We start from the raw sequence: 18,107 nt of genomic DNA on the forward strand, positions 1-18,107 counted from the left end.
CCATTGCAATGGGTTTACGGTCGTAAACCCAATTTGGACCGTAAACTTTGTTTGACCACTTTGAACCATAAACTCAATATTTGACCTATATTGACTGTAAACTCCAATTTCTCACAATAATTTTTAAGGCCAAAAATAAAATTGTTTAATTAAGAAAACTTAAAGCTTTAATGGTTTAAATACTTTGTTTTCTTACTTGGTCTGGTTTAGTGCAGAACAATGGCAAGTCTTAAATTTGCTGATATGCATAATCTGGAAATTGTGTTGGATGAACCTCCGGTCGCTCATGGAGACTTCAAATAAATGATCTACAGACTAAGAGAGTGTTGCCTGGCTTGTGCCATCACTGTGAATCCCGTCATTTATCAGAACATTGTACGGGAGTTCTGGCAGACGGCCAAGATGTCAAAAGAAAATGGTGCGATTGCTGTTAAAGCTGTGGTCAAAGGATGCAAGATCGTAATCACTGAGCAGTACATCAGAGAAACACTGTTGATCGATGATCAACCCGATTTTCCTACTGAAATTGGGATTGATGATGTTCAAAAGATTCTCAGAAGGATGGGTTGTGAGGGCATCTACCCTCCCACGGTGAAGAAGCTTTTTCCTCCTTACTGTAGATTTTTGGCGCATGTGTTCGTAAGCTATATTTCAGGGAGGAGATCAGGAGCTGATGAAATCTCTCTCAAGAACACAGGGGCAATCGTTTCATTGGCTGCTGGCATCAATTCAACTTCTCGAAGTTCATTCTAGATGAATTCCTGGTAAATATCAATGCTATCAGCTGGCAGACCAAAGATGTATTCTTGCTATATCCGAGATTTATTCAGGTGTTCATCGACAACCAATTCCCAGAGATGATCAAAGATGGTGACAAGTTGGATATAAAGTCACTAGGCCCACACACTATTGGTCTAATCAAGCAAAATCGAAAGGGCAAAGTCGTCTTCCAGGGCTTACATCCTCTCGTGAAATTCGGAAAATTTGCTGAAATCAATGAATCTTCCGAATCTCATGGGACGTCAGACAAGATGTCATCTGAGCCCACTTCCTCCGAGAGAGTTGTTTCTGAAGATGTCATCACAGTTTCAGATCATGATGAAGAAGAAACTCCAGCTGCTAATGCTTAAGTAGCTGAGGAACACGAACTGACATCTGCTCAGGTCCAAGGCGATTATAATGAGGGGTCTGGAACGGAGACTGATTTGTACGAAGACCTCAACCTCATAGGATTCGATAACGATGAAATTCCGCTAAACTTTGGTAGTAATGAAGATTTCATGTCCGGCATAAACCTCAACACATTGCTTGACAATGTCGATGAAGTTGCTCATCCAGCAACAGAGACAAGGGAAAAAGAAGACGTTCTCGAAGCTACGCCTCCTCTCACCAATCCATCGGCAGAAATAGCAACTCCTATGGTGACAGTATCATGGATTCCTCCCCCCTTGATGTTGTTTTACCTTCTTCTGAGCCTTTGGAAAGTGATCACCCAGCCACACAAGTCTCTCCTCCTCCAATTAAAAGACGAAGACTCGGCCCTAGACAGGGAATTCCTGATTCTAGTGTACTTCAAAGTTTTACAGCTCAACCAACAACAACTCCAGTTATTGTCTCGTCTGAACCTATCAGTGAAGGTCCTAGTACCTTCTTTGAAGCTGGTGGCTCTTCCTTCCCAATGGATTTCTCTCCTCCCAGGCCAGACCATGATGCTGCCTCGGTTAAGCTAGCCAGGCTTTTGGTCGTAGAATAATTTTCAACGCCTCCCCCACGTGGCAAAGGAATTTCTATTGGGGGTGGCAGCTCAGGAGAAGAGAATCCTTCACTTCTTGGACATCAGAAACAGATCGATGCTCTAAATCAGAAAACTGTTGATTTAGATCAGAGAAATATTGAGCTTGATATCAAGGTCGCAGACCTTCAGACTGAAAATACAAAGCTCAATATTCAAGTAGCCAAACTCATCAAAGACAAAGCTCTGAAGTCGAAACAGATTACGGATCTTCAGACACATTTTGGCTTACTGACCGCCAGCTACTACGATTTAAAGAAGAAGTTGGAAGATAAATTTGGAGACGAATTCAAGTCATCCGTTGACGAGCCAAAGATCTATCTTCCCGACCAAGATGCTCCCATAGCTCCAAAATCTACCAGAACCACCACCGTTGTTAACCGTTTTGAAAAAGAACCGGCTCAAGCTCCGAATATAATGAAATTGAAATGCGCTAAGTTGGCCCAGTCAGCTGAAAAGGGTCAACTTTTATTCAAAAGGAGCTTAGAACATAATGCCCTTGGGATCAACAAAAGATCACCGTTACAGATCTGGGCGAACATCGTTTCAGAGACGTTTACGATGATAGGTCAGGAATCATCTCGTGGGGATTCCATGACACAATGAATCTGTTTATGGTGAGGAGAAGGAGCGGCAACACAGAGTTATACAAGGATGCTCACGATTTTAATTCCTTTACAAGAATTAATCTTACGGAGCTGTCTAAAGCTCCCTTCTCAAATCCATCAAACAATCCCACGGCGGGTTAGTTCAAATCATTTTTGGAAGATCAAGTAGCTAAGGGTTTCCCTTCGATGAAGACTGCTGAGTCTATAATCAAGGTTTACTCTAACGTCATTGATCCCAAAACTAGTCAGCCTCTTCGGTCAGTGATGTGGCCCGCTACCGCTCAAGTTAAGCAAATTCCCGCTCTTCAAAATTATCCAGATGGGTCTCTCACATCCATGCTATATTGGGTGTATGATGAATCCACTGCTACAGCTGTCATCAAGCTTAAAAACGATTGTATTTGCTTGTATGATGATGTGTGTGAACTCACTTAGTTTTAAACCTACTTTTAATTATAAAATAACACACAAAGGCAGTGAACCTATCAATTGTGGTATAGTTGAATAAGTAGGGTATCGAACACAGGGAACGGCAAATTAAAACTAAATACTAATTCTATCTAAATTAATTAATAAGTAGGGGGTTTTCTCTAGTTTTACAAGACTAGAAACTTGCTAACTATTCCTAATTTAAAAGCTAGAAAACAAAGAACTAACTAGATTCAATAATGGGAAGGAACTTCTGTTTAGTTCAACTCAATTGATCCTATGGTTGATTTCAAGGTAATGGTGCAATGGATTAATTCTTTTGTCGGTTACCGATTCAAGTGATTAGATTCGCATTCACTACACTAATCCTTAGCAAATAAACTAACTTAAACAGTGGCCAGTTGTCTAATTTAATTAGATTTACTAGATTAATTATTCGAGTTAAGTTAGACTTGCAATAGTTAACTAATTTAATCTTTTAATTAACTTCTTGTTGATGGTCATCACACAAGCTTGCACATGAATTTACTCAATTTTCTTATTAACTCTAGTTTCACGTTCATTAATCCTAGACATATGAAAAAGTGATCACATAGCATATGAGGTTGATAATCAATAGATGTTTATGCTAATCAATTATCTTCCTATTAACAGAAAATTAATTATTATTCACACACAAGGTTCTTTAGCAAGCTAAAATAACAAAAATCACCAACTTAGAATTAATCCTACCAACAATCAAACCATATTATCAATTTTGTATCCCCAAACAGAAGTCTAAAGGTTTTAGCTCATAATTGAAGTAAATAACAGCAAACAAACAGAGTCTAATTGTTTAACCATATTGACAAAACAAAAGATTAAGTGGAATGATGAAATTTGCCTCAATTCTCCTTCGAGATTGAATTCTAGCTTATGACTTCGTCTTCTAGGGTTTTTCTGACTTCTTAATCGCAGCTAAATCTTTCTGAATCGTTTCAGAATTCTCCCTCATCGTTCTGAGGAGTTATCTTTATATATACGAATCGACTCGTCAAGTCAGGTGCCGACTCGTTGAGTCCATCTCTCAGTCCCCGTATTGTGATAAGTCTCTGGGATCCCGACCCTTTATCTTCTCGAATCTTCGCTTGGACTCGCCGAGTAGTCGACCCTACTCGCCGAGTAGGTGTTATTTTTAGTGTTTTACTTCTTTGTTCCATTCTCGAACTCTCAACCGCTTCTCCTGCTTCCTTTAGCTTCCGAGCTTCATTTTTGGACTGAAAATATAATTCAAACACTTTTAAGTACCTTTTGTCCATAAAATGCAATAATTTAGCTAATAAATGAATAAAAATCTATACTTAATATGAACTAAATATGCACATATCATATGAAAAAAGGGATTTGCTTCAATTTGGTAAGTGGGATATACATCAGCTCTCCATTCATCAGATCGTGGTGGCTGAAGAACTTTTTGAGTCCGCTGCATGGTGGCTGAAATTATCGAGAAGGAAATGTGGAATGGAGCTATGGGAAAATCCGATGTACTGGTGGTTGACAAGAGCTGAGTCCAAGCTAGCACCAAACCAAGGGGGAGATTCAAGGGTCCAGTAAATGGTTTGGTATAGGCTTTCATTGTATTTTGTTCAGTATGAGTCTGTAATACAGTTTATGAGTTGTTTAAGTGTTTTTGGTCAGAAAGTGTGTTTACGACCGTAAACAGAGTTTACGGCCGTAAACACGTTTAGGACCGTAAACCCAGTTTACGGTCGTAAACCCTGTTTGCGGTCCTTGTCTAGTATATATAGTGGAGGTGTAGGTCATTGAGTGGTTGTTGATGCCATTACGTTTACAGAGTGTTCCATCGAGTTGTACCTGACGTTTTTCTGAATATAAACGTGTGCAAGCTCGATTTCTTTACTTCTTCTTCTTCTTCTATTGTGATTATTTGTTTCTTGATTACTGGTAAAGATCCTTTTCAGGACCTTACATAAGGTGATCGCGGGAAGGCAAAGACGTGATCGTACAACTCCTCATATTTATGTTTATGTTTCTGGGATACTCTGATATTATACATTTTGAAAACAAGTTTTTGTAATGATTAATTGTTTTGAAATGTTTTAAAAGTTTAAAATTGTCTTGATTTTTATGGGTGTTACAAGTTGGTATCAGAGCCCTGGTTTGAGTGAATTGGATAAATACTTGTGTGAATCCAGTCTCAAACTAGGATCTGAGAGTTTTTACAAAATGTTTTTGGAAAAAGAAATTATAATAAAAAAAAGTTGGATTAAGGGCATGGGCTCGATCTCTTGTCATGTTCTTGTTTGATTGTTGGCTTGGGATCGAGAACGTGGACCTTGACTTAACTTCGATTTTTAAAAGGAGGATGCAAAGTGTACGATCAGCCGAAGCCAGTAAGTAGACCCCAAAATACCATACGGTTACGTGATATTGTGATATTTCTAGAACACCATGCTAGTACTAGGCTAGGGATCTTCAGAAATTGCATAATAGGATTGCCTGATTGTATGATGCATGATAGCCTAGGGTGTTCCTTATTTGAAATTGACATCATTACTATAGTTGCTTAGTGTATACATCACGGTCGTACATAATTAAGATCTTATAGCCTGCGAATGTTTGGTTTGGCCTTATTTCACGTTTTTGTTTAATCAAGGGCTTAGGGTAGGATCAGGTATTTGAAAGACTATATGGTCCTGCGTTATGTATGGTTAGCGTACACGAGTGCTGCAGGGTTGGTGAAAGTTTCATGGGTGGGTCGTGAGAGTTCGGGAGGCCAGTTATGAGATAGTTTAGCATTCCTCTAGGAGTGAGGATTGAGCGCTCGCCATGTTATGTATACAGTTAGGGCGTTGTGGTGATACTTGAGACAAATATGGGTAGGTGTAGAAGGTAGTATGGGCCCGTACTACTGAAAGCACAGGACCCATACACGTACCAAGGAAGTCACAACCCCTGGGGTTTAGTTGGGAGTTGGTTCCCTATCATCATATGGGTTAGCAGAGATCTTTCTGGTGTATTATCATAATGGTGGTTACGAGATGTTTGAGACTAGATTCGGATCAGGACCGGGAGCTGGCAGCCAGGATAGGCCAATAATGTTAGAGAATCGTGTTAGTGTGATCATCCGGGAGGTGGTGATCGGGATTGTCCGGGGACAGTTGTCAGAGATGTTTGGTTCTATTAACACACCCATGGTTGAGTATTTCAACAAGCACTATGCAGCCCTTGCTGAGACGGTTGCCACGGCAGCTACAACAGTTGTAACGACGACAGGGGGAGGATTTGGTTGAGCTTTCTAGTACCGAGACTTGTTACTAGGACACATTCTGATGAGAAGAGGGCTGCAGTTACTTGAGATCAGAGAGATTGTAAGGGTGCTAAGTCACTCTTGGATGTCATGAGGGCTTACTCCTTTATGTGTACATAATGAGTTGTCTTTCCTTTATAAGGAAGTGAGTGACACTCATTTTATCTAATGAACATTTTGAGAGATTAGTTTAGAGAGAGAAAATTTGCAAAACCCATTTTGTACTCTTTCTATGAAACTAATGAGAGTTTAAAAGAATTATTTACTTCTTGTGCTCATGTTCTTGATTTTACTTGATGATTCACTAAATCATTCTTAATTCCGCACATGCCATCATAAACAACGCCACTACAATTGGTATCAGAGCGGGTGTTCTTGATTGGATCAAGAATTGATCCATGGTTGCAATCTTGATTTGGTGGATCTTTTTGATCTTTGATCTTTGTGTTTTAGAGAGTTTTTGAATTCTAGAAATCGAATTCATCTTTGATTCTATTCATAATTCGATTTTATTCACTAGAATTTAAGTGATTTTTACTTTCTCTCTCTAGAAAACCCATTCAAAATCACTTTCTCTCTCTAGAAATCTTCAAATTTTTGTGATCGCGGTGAATTTGCCTTACAATTCTTGGATTGTGATCGTTGAAGATATCAAATACAAAGTCAATAAAGATCAATATTATGGGTTGGTGTTAAACAAGTTGATATATTGGGGAACTATGGTTTCTTATGGAGGATTGAAGGATGATCATGGAAGCTTGATATTTCAACCACTTTGTGAGATCAAATGGTTGGCTGATATTACATGGTCCATATCAACACGTAGTAGTGATAAGAATGGAGAAGAAAAATATTTGTTCAAAAAGAAATATGCTTCTCTTATTGAAGACCCAAATGATCTTCGTGCTCTTAAGTTTGTTGAAGTTCAAGACAATGGAGTTCAATATGATGTTCTTGATGTTCTTGAAGTTCATGATAAGAAGATTCAAGTTGATTCTGATGATGAAAAAGTTTTTTGCTCGATTGGAGTTCAAACCGATGATATTTTGTGTTCATGTGATTCGTTTGAAGGAATGATTCCTTATCGAAAGTCGATGATCTAAGAAATTCACAAGTATCAAACTCCAAAAGATTTGATTCAAACTCAAGAAGTTATGGAAAGTAGGTTTGTTCATGAAATCAAGTCTTCAAGATGCAAAAAGATGAGAAAGAAAAAGAAGAAGAAGATTAAAAGGAAGAACAAGCGGTTTTATTCACAAAAATCGTCAAATGTTGTTGTGAATCCGAAATCCGTGAAGCAAATTTGGGTTCCAAAGCAACAATCTCCAAATGTTGCATTGAATTTGAAGTCAAAACTCAAGATTGTTGGTGGTTCTTTTGAAGATGTTCTTGGTTTGATGAAGAACATGAAGAACACGAAGAACGAGTTGTACATCATGCATAATGGGTGGTACAATGTTCAAATTTGAGATTTTCTCGTTCCAACTAAAGAACCAAGATCTTCCAAATTTGATTCGTTCATCGAAAACTGAACTCGATTCATCAAAAAGGTATCTCAAATTCTCAAATGGATTCCAAAACGTCCATGATTTTGATTCATATTTTGCGTTTTTGCCCCATTTCAAAAAATGACTGTTTTTGCTGAGAAGTTGAAGAAAATGCATTTCTGGTCCCTGCAATTTGTGCGAATTTACGCTTTATGCATAGTTTCGCAAATGGGATAGAGTTTCTCATATTAGGATGGTTTTGGCGCAATGGGTCCCTACAAGTTTCAAAAAGTGACAATTTTTACCCGATTTTTGAAAAATCTTGCAACTTTCACCCAAAAAGTCAAAAAATTTCATAAAATTGGAAATTTTTTGTGCCTTTTTCGTGATTGTTTTTCCTTGCAAGATTTTTGGAGTTTCATTTTTGGCACACATCAAGAGGGAGTTTTGTAAAGTTCATTCCTCGAGCGCTTCTCACCCTTAAATGGGTTTTATAATCATTTTTTGATTATAAAAAGGGGGAGAATGATGGGTATTCGAAGCGGATCTTTCATTTGCAGATTTGAAGACCGATGTTTACTTCGAGGGGGAGTTTGGTCTTAATCGCGCGTGCTCGTTGGAGACTGAAGCCGGACATCCAATCCTAACTTTGAGGGGGAGAATGTAAGGGTGCAAAGTCACTCTTGGATGTCATGAGGGCTTACTCCTTTGTGTGTGCATAATAAGTTGTCTTTCCTTTATAAGGAAGTGAGTGACACTCATTTTATCTAATGAACATTTTGAGAGATTAGTTTAGAGAGAATTTGCAAAACCCATTTTGTACTCTTTTTATGAAACTAATGAGAGCTTAAAAGAATTATTTAGATCTTGTGTTCATGTTCTTGATTTTACTTGATGATTCACTAAATCATTCTTAATTCTGCATATGCCATCATAATCAAACCACTACAGAGATGTTCCGTACACGTTACATTCCACGGGTTCAGCGGGAGAGGCTAGCACATGAGTTTTTGGATTTGAGGCTTCAGGGGTTTTGCTCGAGGCCGGGATGAGATTTGTGGGAATCAAGAAGGGAGTGATGATTATGATCAGCTTGAGTTTTGCAACTGGGAATAGAAGGATTGATTGTACAATCTATTGCACTTTCGGGATTAGGGACTATGTCTTGGGAGTTGTTGTAGCCCGGTTTAGGGCAGAGGTTGCTTCAGATACTGCAGTTCAGATGAGTACGATTGAGCTAGCGAGGGAGTCAGGGTACGAGATCCTGAATGATATGAGTTCTAGATCCCAAGAGCGAGAGATTTGTTTGGAGCACTTTGGGAAGAAGGGTATTATGTGGTAGGCCTACGAAAAGGGCCCCACAGGATGGGTATTCAGCATTGTCAGGATTCAGAGGTTGCAGTGATTGTTATTGATTGGCGGATGAAAGCACCAAGCAAAATAGCTTGTTGCTGATGTATTAGTTGGAGCATCTATTTTTTGGTCTTCAAGATCTGAGTGTAGGATCATTCAAGCATCAGGGAATTTCGGTTAAGTTATGTTTGGGTATCACACCAGTGGGTGGTGGTTAGTGTTCTAAGTGGGGGAGAATTGGAAATTTTCAGGTTGAGCGTCAGCCATTGAAGGTTTTGTCTATTGCTGTTCAGATTGTGGTTTCCAGAATGGTCAGACAGACATTAATTGGTGAACCTCTCAAGGAGCAGGAATTCTCCGTAGGAATTCAAGAGGCGACAGTTGAGAAGCTAGGAGTGTGTCACCAATTCCCCTTATCCAGTGTGTTTATGTTTCCTAAGTCTTGAGGTATGTTTCCCCTTGATGATGGAATAGACTTTTGATTCGTATCGGACTCGGACTTTGGTAACCTTGGGAATAATTGTGGAAGTTTTCTCGGACTAGTTTTGTATTAGTAGAATCGGGCCAGTCTCAATCCAATATGGGCTTTGTGCCGAGTGAATGTGGAGTTAGGGATTCCCAAATATGTACATGATAGTGATTCTTCGTGTGTATCGGTGGGTATTCAAGGCAGCAATAGGGTTGGTTCGGCTTACGTTCATGATCAAGTCTGGTTATAGTCTGCAAATTGGATATAGAGTTGGATTATCATCCTATTATGGGGTCACATGCGAACATGGCTTTTTAGGATTTTGCTTGGGTAGCAACTTGTTCTATAGGTGAATTGTGCATGGTGGAATTTCAGCATCCTGGCGCTGCTGGGTGTTGTGAAGGATGTTGGTTAGGCCTTCTCTTTTGGATAATGTTGATAGTTTATCAGGAGCATTCCAGTCATGAGCTGAGGGCCAGGTAGGGCATACCAGACTCATGTTGTGGGCTCAGAGGCAATCCAGACCTATGCTGAGGACCTTGTAGGGGTATTCCAGTCATAGGCTGTGGGCCTAGCGATCTTAGTAGTTCATTTCTTCGGTGGGTGCGCTTTCGGAAAGGACACATTGTTGAGGTTCAGGCGAGCCGTAATCAACTGCAAGGAATCAGAAGATTTTGTGTGAAATACAAGGGTAGGTCCTTGAACCTCAAGTTATGAGTTTAGACCCTAGTTTCGTATATCGTGGTATTCTGACCTAGGGTATTCCATCCCGAAGATGACCGGACCCTATGATTGACTGGACCTGAAGTGTTTGGTATTCTAACCCGAGGGTTGATTGGGACAAACATTTACGTGACACGAGGGTATTCCATCCTAGGGATGACCGGACCCGTCGTAGGCATGCCTGGTATTCCAGCCCAAGGCTGATTGGGCCAGGTGTGAGTGTTCATGATTTGTTAGCTGGTTGTTTATGTGAGTTGTTTCGGAAGCTGAAGGACGCATTATCCTGTCAGCACAAAAAGGGGTTTGCTTCAGGAAGGGGAAAAGTTGAGTCCTCGATTCTTCGAGTCATCAGGATTATTGCCAGGATTGGCAAAGTGGCAGATAGATTAAGTCTTTTGGAGGAACTTAGTCAGATTATAGCAATTCCCATCATTCGCAAGTTGTGAAAGTGAGTGTAGGATGGGAATGTTGTGGTATCATTGGGTGATACTCAAGTTGATGCATGCCGAAAGTAAGTAGAAAGGCCGAGGGTCGTCTTAGAAAGGAAGGTAAAAGTCCGGTGCAGAAAAGGGGTACCTTGGAAAAGGTACGGTAGCAGTGTGTGATTTGTGATTTTGTTTTCTAGTAGGAACCCCAATTATCAGAAGTTGAGTAGCCAGTTGGGAGTTAAGTGCAATGAACCTGGCAATGAATCAGTATGGGCGACCCGTCAAGGAGCCAGACCATCTCGAGACTTCAGACTTCAGATTAAGTAAGTGTGACTATATCGCAAGAATTCATTTATCTTCAGGTTTCAAAACCGTACGAGGGTTGGTTACGGTTGCCTTGGAAAAGCTAGGTTTATGATCGTAGTTGTGACCGTATTGCTCAAGTTGTTTGGCGTGTAAGGAATGATGAGAAACGATTTCAAGGATGAAATCAAATTTAAGTGGGGAGAGTTGTAACATCCCGTTTAAAATAGAATAATTGAATAATAAACCCAGAACCTAGAGAAGTAATTTTATTATTATTTTATATTATTATAGCTCAAAATCAAATAATACGGGATGTTAGTTTCGGGGGTTAGAGAATAAATATCGGACTTAGTATGAAAGGGTTTTGGATGGCTGGGGCTAAAAGGGTAAATTTTGTACCTAGGTTGAAGAGAATTTGTCAAGCAAGGGCTGCTTAGTAAATGGTGTAAATGGTAAAATATGGATATGCTTTGAAAGAAAATGGTAAAATATGGATCTGCTTTGAAAGAAAAAGGAAAAGGAGGGGCTATTCATGTTATTATGGGATTAAGTTTGAGACTCGGGTATATAACCCGTGCTATCCCCTGTCGCACCTTGCAACCCTAACCGTAGCCATATGAGACAGCCGCCACCCTCCTTCTTCTTCACTTCCGGTAGCCGCCACCCCATTGGAGCCCTCCTCAGCCACTGTTGGCATCGCCTAGTCTGACAGTCGTCGTTCCGCCTGCTGCCTCGTCAGCGAACGCCACACCACCACCCCTTTCATACACGTTTTCCGACCGACGAAACTGTGCATTGTTGTTGCTACAACTCAAGTCGCTGCCTTCTATCCGTCCTTCGCTTTCTGCGTTTCAGCCACGACCACCGCTAATATTCCATCCACTGTCGACGAAGACGAAAAGGCCGTCGCATGTCGTTGTTCAGTCGTGGGGATGATTCTGACAACCGTGGAGACCATGGTGGTTCGTGGTTGTGATGAGGTTGCGTGTGTAGTTTCTGTCCAATGGGTGTCATGAAGAACCACCATGGCAGCCGGCCATGGTGGCTGCCGCGAATGACGAGATGTTAACGTAATGACCACCGCTATGTTGTTGTTGCCGCTGGACCTCCATACACCACCGTGAGGTGGGTGGTCATGTTCATTCCCAAGCAAGAGACTTGTCTGTGTGCGTGTTTCAGTTGTAGGTGTGTGGTCTGTTTGACCGGAAAACCAAGAACAACCATCACCACCACCGTGAGGTGGTGGTTGCCACCATGTGCTACCACAAGGGTGGTTGTGTGTGTGTTAGGTTAGTGTGTTAATTGGGCTTTTGTGTTGTATGAGGTAATCGGGAAAGGAATAATGAAAAGAAAACTCATAACCACCACCGTAAGGTGGTGGCTGCCGCCACCAGTCACCATGTTGGGTGGCGGTGTGCCTAGTTTGCATTTTGACTCGTTTGGGATGCTTAGATAGAATGGGCCTGACGAAACCCTAGTAGGCCCAATGAAACCCTAATGGGTGGAAACCCTAATGTCATGAAATCCTAATTTTGGGGATTGATTGGGACCCGCACTTGAATTAATTACTAAACTGAAAATGTTAATTAATAATCAACTGCAAATTAACCAAAGGCAATATTGGACTTAATGGATTAAGCCCTTAATGGGTTAAGTAGGAACACTTAACCCTAATCGTCATTTCATGTGAAAACCCTAATTTCACTTGGGCCTTGGTTTTGGCCTTGGTGATTGGACTATTGATGGGCTATGCAAGAACAAGTAAATGAACAAAAATAATTGGATGAGTTTTAGGATAAGGCCCATGTGAAGGACTTGGGCCCGATTTGGAAAATTGGGCCATAACTGGGCCTTGATGATTATGTGATATTGGGCCATGGGAACACCAAGAGTTTGGACTAGAATAAATGGATGGGCCTCAAAGAAAGACAATGTAGAGGTCTAGGCCCAATTTATAAAATTGGGACATATGTTGGGCCTTGGCCCATTACTTGAGTACCATATGTTGGGCCTTGGCCCATTACTTGAGTACCATATGTTGGGCTTTGGACCATTATTTGATTGTTGGGCCTTTGGAGTGTGAGTTGGACCTTGGTCTTAGAACCTAATTATTGATTGGTATTGTTTGATGTTGGCAGTTCGGAAATATGTCAACCAGCAGCTCGAGTTTCATCTGTTGGATTTTAGCAGTGCCAGGTGAGTTACCTCACTATACTAAGGGGTCTAAGGCACCAAGGCTGGCCCATTGGATATGATATCGTAGTAGTTGGTAGTATGTTGAGTATGAGTTAGTGTTGCATGCTAGTTGCTATGCCAATAGGGTAGATCTGTAGGACTACCTGTATTATTATGTGATTACTTGTATGCGCATTATTTGTATTATATTTTGACATATTATGTGGGTTGGGTTGAGGTTGTACTACTCCGTGCGGTAGCCAACAAACCCTAGAGTATTCCAGATATGAGCTCAGGGCCAGGCGGTCCATACCAGATTCATACTGAGGACTCAGGAACATTCCAGATACGAGTTGGGTGGGGCATGCCAGACTCGTACTGTGGGCTCGGGAGCATTCCAGTTACGAGCTGAGGGCCAGGTGGGGCATACCAGACTCGTATTGGGCTAAAAAACAATCCTAAAAATCATAAAAATGCATAAAAAAATACTTAGAGACTAAAAAACATTTTTTTTTTTAATTTTTTATAAAATAATTGGCGGTTTTTTAATAAATTCGCTGAAAAAAAATAAAAAATCAATTTAAAAAAAACAATAAAAAAAGATTTTTTTTTCAAAAAAGTCAGCGAATTTATATAAAAACCTACGATTTTTTCACAAAAAAAAATTAAAAAAAATAGTTTTGTGATCTATAAGTATTTTTTTTATGCATTTTTATGATTTTTAGGGTTTTTTTAGGGTTTTTTGTTTTCCATAGAACCTAAACCTCTATGTATATGTGTATATATATATATATATATATATATATATGCTAATTACTAATGATGGTGGTTATGTTTAATTTTCTTTAACTAAAATCATAAAGAACTATATAAGTGACCCCACATTGCAGGGTCCAAATATTTGATCTGTTTTTGGGTCAGGACTTTTCAACAAAATATAAATCTGATTGTTTCAGATAGGTGTGAAACACACAACTTACATTTAACTGCTAAAAATATAACAATATTAAAGGAAAACAAACAATTCTTTTTCATTCCAATGGAATGAATCATTCTATTCATTCCTCTGACTCTATCATGCACCAAACACAACCTAGCTAATTGCAACATAAGATGTCATTTTACCACAAATGATAACCTTCCGTGTTGGCATTTGGCAATCGAAACTCGCCAACTTGTTATCTGATGTTAACCTAACAAATACCACTGAGCCTTGAGAGATTACCTAAAATCATGGCCCCATGATGGAATGCAATGTGCCTGAAAAGTTAGCGACGATAGTGAAGATAGATATGGGTTCTATTAGCGTAGAGTAAAGCGAGTCGTGTTTGAGGAAGTTAGGGTCTGGGTTTTGGAGTCGCTATCTCTGAGTGCATCGATCTCCCTGAGGAACAGTACCCTGGTCAGGTACTGTTCCTAAAAGGGTGCACAACTTTAATATATATATATATATATATATATATATATATATATATATTAATCAGTAGATATACTACAAAATTAGTAAATATACTATAAAATTATAATAACATAATCATTTTCTCTGTTATTAAAAAAATAACAAAATAATTTAGAATTTGGTTGTTATGAATAATAAAAATATTTGTTTTCTTTATATATAAACGAATAAAACAAAAATTTATTTATGTTCGTTCATTTAGACTTGTCTATTGAGAACTTTAAATGTATTTAACTCAATAAAATATAATGTCCATTTAGAAAAAAAAATAACTCAATAAACATAGATAAATAAATGAACATATTGTCCATTTTTGACTTTTGAAGTTTTTTCTTCAACTTTGACCTTAAATATTTTTATTTGTATTATATATTATTTGATAAAACTTAAAACAATGAAAAGAAATTTTAAATACAATTCATTCATATATTTTTTTAATCAAGTATTATCTATAAAAAACAAAAATATTTAAGATCAAAGTTGAAAAGTAAGACTTCAAAAGTCAAACGTGAACAATTAATTCACGACGGATGTAGTATTACATTACAGATGAAAATTATGTAAGATGAATATGATGGTAAAATTTTTATAAACCTTAAAAATAAATCAAGTTAGAAGTTGGCTTTTTAAAAACTTTAAATGACTACAACTCATATATTATACAAAACGATATAATACGGTGGATGTAGATACCTAAGTATACATATATATGAAAGATCAAAAAGAAAATAATTAAGGAATTGTCAATCTCATATCTTAAGAAATACATTTATTTAATATTAATATACAATATATTATTTTTATATCTATAAATATTTAATTTATATTAAAAATAATATGTAAAATAAAGATTATATATGTGATATTATTTATATTAAATAATATAAAAAAGAATATAAACTAATACTATGTAAAATTTAAGACAATATATGTAAAATTTGTTAACAAATTTATATTAAAAATAATATGTAAAATAAAGATCATATATTTAATATTATTTATATTAAATAGTATAAATAACATAAAGAATTAAAATATAAAATGATATGTAAAAAAAGGGACCGTAAAATTTGCTAATATATGATCCATTATTCATGTACAAAAATATAACAAATGAAAATCAAAGTTGTTATATAACACGAGGGACCATAAATGTAAAATCTATTTAGCGTAATGTTTGTTCCTAATAATATGCCTCAATTAGTCAAAGCAGTTTTGACTTCAAAAAATGGTTTTCATTCTACTTTTTTCGGTGTGAATAACAACAGCCATTACACGTCTACAGTACACACACCGTCGATCTCGTCTACAACCCTCCATTTCCGACATCTGTCCCTTCCCATTCTCTCTCACTAATCGCTGTGCATCCGTACTTCACAAGTAAACCTTTAAGCAAACAAACACCCTCACTTGCTAATCATGGACTTTCTTGCAATTTCCATGGCGATTCTCTTGGCTATGGCTGGTTATTCAAGTAAGATTTCATTCTTGCTTCTTCTCATATGGGTTCTTGCTTTTTCACCTTTTTCTTAACTTGGATTCACTTAGATTTCCTTCCCGAGCGTTCGTTTTAACAACACTTTTAATGTCTGTATTTTTTGGGTTTTCTGCAAGATAAATCAGTCGTAGATTGTCGTTATGTTAACGGGATTTCTCTTGTTTTTCTTTCCGTTTGTCAAATGACTACTTCAAGGTTTCTCTGTTTTTCTTCCTTCCTTCAAATGGGTTTCTGAGTTCTCTTTTTCTCTCTCGATTGGATTCCTGTTTGATTTTCATTTTAAGCCCTAATTTGATCCATTTTCTGTCTATTTCTACTTTACAAAAACAGATGCAGCTTATTGTGTATGCAACACTGCACTGAGTAACGACGTTTTCAAAAGAACATTGATTATGCTTGTGGACATGGCGCCGACTGTGCTCAAATCTCTCAAAATGGGGCTTGTTTTAACCCTAATACAGTCAAGGATCATTGCAATTTCGCTGTTAATAGTTATTATCTCAAGTTCTAAGGAGCTGTGATTTCTCAGGCACTTCTACTGTTAGCCAAACACCACCTTCTGGTGAGTCTCCACTCTCCATTGAATTTACCATCTTACCCTCTGAACATTTCTGTATTCTCATTTGTGCGTTTCTTGATGATTTACAGGTGCAAATTCTGTTTGTTATTCTGGGAACCCTAGGTATGATATCTTTCCATCTTAATTGGATCTTGTTTTTGTGATTAAATGTTACACATCATGTAAAGATCTGCCTTTTTATATCTTTTATACTGTTTTGAACTAATTAAGTAAACAAAGGTAAACCCTTTTTTTTGCAATGGCCAAATTCATAGCTAGGCTTTAATTACTTGTACCTTATGCGTTCAGGTTAAAATCTTTTTGACAATTAGGGTTTGGTAGATCCAGAATCATACCCTAATAGAAATAACTGTTTGGTCAATACAGCGTTGACTTTGCGATCTAATTAGCATGTTGACATATGTTTCTTGATATGTATTGTTACTATATATGCTCAACATTAAGTGCTACTAGGGCAACTACTTATTCCCCTTTGTATCAAAAATTATAATTTTACATATTTTATGTGATAAATAAGCTATTCTTCAGTGCTTCTTCCTGTTACATTCTTAAAATTTAAACCATTGTATATAATTGTGTTCAAAGTTGATCAATTTTTCAAAGTGAATGCTTATTTGTCTTTTTTTTTTTTCTTGAAAGAAGATGGTTTATTTGTATCGAGTATGGCCTAAAGATTGTGGTCTTGAAAGCTATTCACTATTTTCTTTTGGTTTTTAACATTGCAGTACTTCAACTCCAACACCACCAGCAACTGGAACCGGAACCCCGACCCCAGGAACCGGAACCGGAACCCCAACACCCGGAACCGGAACTGGAACCCCAACACCAGGAACCGGAACCGGAACTGGAACTCCAGGGTCCGGGACAGGAACCGGAGCTGGAACTCCGGGGATTGGGACTGGGAGTGGCACAATGCCTGGAATCAATGTGAATCCACAGAGTGGACTTGGGCCAACAGGAACAAGTGGGTTTGACAACAGTGGTTGTGTGTCTATTTACCAAATTACTAACATCTTCACCTTGCCAATTATTTCGGTTGTTGGGTTGATTTGGTTCAAGTTGATTTAAAGAGGGTTAGATATGAAATATGATATGTGTGGATGAGATTTTGTGGTGTAAAGCGGGTTGTTAATTTATCGTTTGTATTAAATTATGTGGATTTCCTTTTATAGTATGACAAAGATGTTATATTTTTGCCTTTTTAATACGATAAACATGGGAAATAAATTCCATTCACACGGGGGGATTCGGTTCTTTTGGATGGGAGACGTTTGAATTATTGACTTATTGTGATTTGGTTATAGAAAAACAGTTATTATATCGTTTTCCTTCTAATTCTAAATTGAAGATTTAAAAAAAATGCTATGCTAATATTTATATTAAAAATGTTATTGGGATTATGAATGTATGATTTTTTTTCATTATTTATTAACAAATACAGTAGTATGTAAAGTTTATTATTATAATTCATATCAAAATTTAAAATTGTC

The 18,107-nt window shown here is 37.9% G+C and overlaps 1 pseudogene across 1 annotated transcript; it reads left to right on the forward strand.

The window, feature by feature from the left end:
* The first annotated feature begins 15,787 nt into the window (after nt 1-15,787).
* On the forward strand, nt 15,788-17,817 carry LOC145092622 (uncharacterized; annotated as a pseudogene). The gene is made up of 4 exons (XR_013702602.1): nt 15,788-16,013; nt 16,368-16,599; nt 16,686-16,719; nt 17,343-17,817. The product of XR_013702602.1 is annotated as an uncharacterized LOC145092622 (transcript).
* The last annotated feature ends 290 nt before the right edge of the window (nt 17,818-18,107 follow it).

Source organism: Lactuca serriola, chromosome 3 (assembly GCF_051521515.1).
Source record: "Lactuca serriola cultivar US96UC23 chromosome 3, Lser_US96UC23_V15, whole genome shotgun sequence".
NCBI lineage: Eukaryota > Viridiplantae > Streptophyta > Magnoliopsida > Asterales > Asteraceae > Lactuca > Lactuca serriola.